We start from the raw sequence: 6,000 nt of genomic DNA on the forward strand, positions 1-6,000 counted from the left end.
GAGGTATCGGTCCCCATTATAGTACTTATACTCTATTTAAATTAATTGTTTGGTGCAGATCTTGTTCTCACAGGAGAACACATGATAAAATAGAAATTGGTTTTCTTTCTACTGTGGTATATAAAGCAGGCTACATCTCACCTTAAAATTGCTTAGGGCAGAAATTCTTCTCCACACAGGGGTACACAGACCTGATAAACTCAAAATTGGTATATAAAGAAGACTACATCTCAGCTTAAAATTATTTGAGGCAGATATTCTTCTTCACACAGGGGTACACAGACCTGAAAAACTCAAAATGGGTATATAAAGCAGACTAGATCTCTGCTTAAAATTGTTTGGAGCAGATATTCTTCTTCACACAGGGGGGAAAAAAAGTTTGGGTCCGAGCAGTTTCCTGACCCTCGACCGTACTATGCTGTCAGGGCAAGAAGAGGAGGAGGGCGAGGAATAGGATAACACATTGGATGATGATGAGGTTGTACATCCAACTTGGTGTGAACCCAGAGGCAAGCAGCTGAGTAGCTCATTTGAGGAGGTGGAGGAGGAACACGAGGAGGTTACGTTGCGTCCTATGGGGCAGGCACGGAGTGATGCAAGCACGAGGAGCACTGCATCCTTAACGACAACCATGGCAGTGACCAACAGCGGTCGCGGGTCTGTAGCTCGCATGTGCTGCAAAGGTTGCCTAGCCTGGGCCTTTTTTGAGACCACAAAGGATGAGCCAGCTTACATTATCTGCAAACTTTGCGATAAAAAACTCAGTAGAGGGAAAAACTGCAATAATTTGACTACTACATGCATGAACCTTCACATGCGCAATAAACATGTGTTACTCTGGCAATCTCACTGCGATAAATTGCGAACCTCAACAACCATCAACCCCCCCATCAACCACATATGCTGCTTCTTCCTGATCTTCTGTTACCGTGCCAAATATTGTCACGCAGGTCTCCCACTGCAGAACTTCTGGTTCTCTACCCGCTCTAGTCAAGCTGAGTGAGAGCCCGTCAGCTGTAACGGAAGCGGACATGCCTGCTGTGTTTGTTTCACCGAGCACACCACATGTTTCTCAATCCACCGTAACATCGCCGCCTGCACCTCACTCACGGTCCAACAGTTTGTCCATTTCACCATTCTCCGCCCTCTCTCAGCACAGCAGCCAGCTCTCGGACCCACAGTTGTGGTCACGTAAAAGATTTTTTCCTCCCACACATCACAAAGCTAAAAGGTGGAACTCCACCATCTCCTATCTGTTGGCCACAGAAATGGTGGTGTCAGGCCCTAATTTTTTGAACTGTAAATACTCCTGTATGGCTGCATTTTAACTGAGGAGGTAACCAGAGAAACTGGGGGAAATCCCTGAAAACATGGGGAGAACATACAAACTACTTGCAGATGTTGTCCTCTATCATCATAAAAGAGTTAGCTCGTTGTCAAGGAGACCAACCACCACTGCTGTCTTACCTTGTCAATATTGTGTTGAAGCTTGCAAGGTGTCACAAGTTTACCGTGACAGATAGGAGCTAGAACATCGCAGCGTCTGATTCCTCCCACTCCTGCAGTCATTAGAAGCCTTTCGCCTTCATATTAATCGGTGCAGGGGTTAATCTGCTCAGTTGTGAGCTCCTGGAAGCTTACCGTGATTTAGGCTCTCAGCAGATTTGTCCCGTGCATCTCCCCTATTGTGATAACACTGTACCCCAACACATCAGACTGTCGCCTACTGTGGAAACCTTGGAAAGGAAGCTGAAGACCCACTTCTTGTGACAAGCGTACAATCTGCGGTAACCCTCGCTCCAGCATACCGCTGCACTAGCTGTATCCTGACCTACTGTATCCTCACCCATCCCTTGTACATTGTTTGTGCACCCTCATGGGCAGGGTCCTCTCCCCTCTTGTAGCAGTCGGTGACTCCTTTTCACATGTAAAGTACTACGGAATAAATGTCGCTGTAATAATAATAACAATTATAGTACTTGTACTCTGGGTCAATTGATGGCACTTTCCAGGTATCTACCCCTAATTTGATGCGTTTTGGCAGCTTTTGGGCCCATTTGAAGGTGTTGCGTATGCATTTTTTTTTGCCCCCCATTGAACCCTATGGCGTTCGGTAATGTTCGGCGAATATTCGATGAATAAATCGGCGAATATTGCAGATTTGCCAATCAGAACCCGAATATCAAAACATTCGCTCATCTCTAAAAGTAACTATACAGAATATACTATAATTAAATGAATATCAAGACACTGCAATAGAAACTAAAATATTGAAATAACTTTGTTTAGAAATGTTATAATAATACTATGCTACACCCCTACAGGTCTGGTCTCTGCCATTACCTTCTACAGGCATCAAACAAACTTCAATGTCCACATACACAGAACGTCAAGTTATTATCCAATGTGATAACTAGCTGGAAGGACAGTAGTGATATGACTAGTATAGCAGTATCCTAGAATCAAAAACACAAAGCCTGAGCTATAAGACAGTGGGGCTTTTTTACAAAGCTACAGAATTCGGACTTAATTTGCTCTAAGAAAAATCTAAGGCTATGTGCTCATGTTGAGTATTCACAGCTGATTTTAATCTCATTTTTTGAGTAAAATATGCACATATTTGCCATGAACCTATACCATGAATAAGAACAAGTCTGATCAAAACATATAGGTTATGCCACACCACCATGCCATGCAGCTGTTATCAGCCTTTTTCTAAATGATTGTCTAATAAAAAAGAAGTTTACGCTATTTGTGCTGGATTGTGTGAGTGCTGAGATCTATAGGATCCTTCAAATCTTCACTGCTGTTACCTGATGGACAGCAGGATCCCTGCACTACGTTTGTTTGAGACTCTGATTACACCTGGAATGGTGAGATGCACTGTCTCTACTTTTTCTGATTGTTTTAAAAAAACAGAGTTGGCAGGAAAAATTATGCATAAAAAATTATACGGTTTTTACATGTTTTTGACTAAATTTACATGCTTTTTATGCATGTTTAGTTGCGTTTTTTTCCCACTCATTCAAATAGGTGAAAAAATGCCAAGATACTGAAAGAATTGTCATGTTGCAGATTTGAAAAAATACTTTAATGGTTCAAATCCGCAAAAAAAATATAAGAAGCATGTGCATGAGATTTTAAAAATGAAAACTTGAAAAATGCACAGAAAAACACTGCAAAAATGCAGCGAGTGAACAAGCCCCTGTATTTATTATGCGTTTAGACACTATTTTTTAACACGTCCAAAACGGGGACATGGATGGGAGATACCAGTTTCATTCACCAAATTGCACCACTATATGGAACTTAAGAGTCTAAAGTGAGTTGACTCATAGATTATGTAAATTTAAACTAGACAAAGATTCACAAAAATGATCAAACAGGATGAGCTATTTTGATTAATCTGGCACATTATAAGACTATGTGTAGTCTATGGCCCTGATTGATCAAAGTGATTACTCCAGAATTCTGGCATAAATGTCTTTGATATTCATTGTTTGGAGGATTGTACAAAAATTGTGCGACTTTTGGCGTTTTCACACCAGTTTCTCCTAGCTCTGGCTAAATGGACGTAACTGGGGCAGGACGGAGAAAGGATGTCTCAGCTTGTCTAATTAATGCCAAACTGTGTTATTCCTTCTTCCAGAAATCTTACTCTAGTATCTAACTGGAGTAAGATTAGAGGCACACGTCATTAGTCAGATGCTCCTGATTTGTTAAACCCCTTTATGACCTTTGACATACCCAAACATCATGGTCGGGTAAGGGTTCCCAACCTTTGATGTATGGGTACATCATGGCGATCGTGCATGGCACAGGAGCTGTGCCAGCTGATAGCCACCAGGAGCTCAACTTACATGATAGCCGAGCCGCGGCTCTCACAGGCAGGAGTGGTGTCCGTGTAAGGTTGGTGGACTGTACTGTCGCGTTCCTAGCCCCTGAAGACACCAATCGTGTTATAACATAATAAAGAAGCATTACCAAAAGGGATAATTTGTGCCTGGATGCTGGATTCATGCGCTACACCAAAAAAATGCAAATTTACCACATTCATAGAAGAGAAAGGGGGCTCACTCTCCCTTACGATCATTGCCTCTGCAACGTCATTGCGAGGGCCTGATCGTTGTCATGGCAGCCCAAAGTTTTCATGACAACTTCCGGGTCAGCCAGCTATGGAAAGCCTGTTAGAGCATGCCAGGGGCATAGTCTAAGAGGCTTCTGTCTGTGCAGCACTGACAGGTATAGTGCATTGCAATGTATTATACAAGCGATTAAACTAATAAAAGTTAGTCTCATACAAGGACTAAGTAAAAAAGTTTAAAAAAAGTAAATAAGAATTATAAAAATCTTTTTAAAAAATATCACACAAAGTAAATAAAAAAATGAAAATAATTTTGTATAAATAAATAGGTATATTTATGTAAAAACAAAAACACACACATATTGGGTATCGCTACGTCTGGAACGACCTGACCTATAAAACTGTCACACTAGTTAATCCCTTCAGTGAACACCATAAAGAAATAAATAAAAAACATGGCAAAAAACTCAGCTTTTTCATCATAGCACTGAACAAAAAGTGGAATAAAACACGATCAAAAAGATGAATGGAAATAAATATGGTATCGCTGAAAACATCATCTTGTCTTGCAAAAAATAAGCCATGGCACGCTCTATCAGCAGAGAAATAAAAAAGCTATAGCTCTCAGAATATAGCGATGCAAAAACAATTATTTTTTCTTTAAAATAGCTCTAATTGTGTAAGAGGCAAAACACAAAATAACGATATAAATGTGGTACCGCTGTAATCGTACTGACTCGAAGAATAAAGCTGCCTTATCAATTTTACCACATGGTGAACAGCTTAAAAAAAAAACAATTCCTGAATTGCTGGTTTTTGTTCATTCTGCTTCCCAAAAATCGGAATAGAAAGCGATCAAAAAATGTTATGTGACCGAAAGTGGTACCAATAAAAACGTCAACTTGTCTCACAAAAAAACAACCACATGACTCTGTCAGCAGAAATATAGAAAAATTATACATCTCAAAACATGGTGATGCAAAAATTTGCTTTTACAAAAAAAGCGTCTTTTAGTGTGTGACAGCAGCCAAACATAAAAAAATATATAAATCTGATATCGCAATGACCCGAAAAATAAAGTTGTCTAACCACTTATACCACACGAGGAATGGCGTAAAAAATAAATAAAACCAATTTTTGACCTGCTTTTGATTTGTTCAGTCTACCTCACAAAGATCACAGTAAGGCTCGGCTCACATTTATCCTGCGCTCTACGCTGAGCGTTTACACCGAGGTTTCCATGTAAATCTCTGAAATACGTGATTCAGACGGAACCTCCGGCAGAAGATTCCATATAATGAGGCAGATATAGGCACTGTGGATGCAGTTTGGCCTATGATCCGGTGGTGTTCATCTTTTTAGGCATGCATAAAAACTCAGTCAATGACAGTTTTGTGCAATTCTGAAAAGAAGGACACCGCTGAACAGAGGCCAGACTGAGTTCAGAGTAACTCTGTTGCCTTATTATAGTGAATGGATTCCTCAGGGATTTAATCCGAATCACATCATTCAGAAATTTAGATGGAGACCCCAAACTAAGTGCTCAGTGTAGAGTGCAGAATAAATGTGATGCCAAATGATATGTTAAATGTTCCTAAAAAAAAAGCTTTAACTCAATCCACAAAAAGAGCCTCCACGCTGGTCCATCATCTGTCAATGGAAAAACTGGGGGCTTACACGTTACTATGAAGCAAGGGCTCTCAAAAAGCGCTATGGCTCCTCGTCCCCAAAAAGAAATCTAGCTAATTCTGTGCTCTCAAGCAAAATGCCCCCCTGCCTGAACCACATTTAGTGTCTACATGTTTGGCATTTCTGTAGTGATGAGAGCCGGCAATTTAACACTCAAATAAAACCACCATACTGAGAAAAATAATGTGTGATTTCACACTGGTTCAAGAGTTCCCATCATCAGGAAT

The sequence above is a fragment of the Phyllobates terribilis genome, unplaced genomic scaffold, assembly GCF_046119375.1.
Source record: "Phyllobates terribilis strain yellow unplaced genomic scaffold, ASM4611937v1 Scaffold_12__6_contigs__length_324123572, whole genome shotgun sequence".
Lineage (NCBI taxonomy): Eukaryota > Metazoa > Chordata > Amphibia > Anura > Dendrobatidae > Phyllobates > Phyllobates terribilis.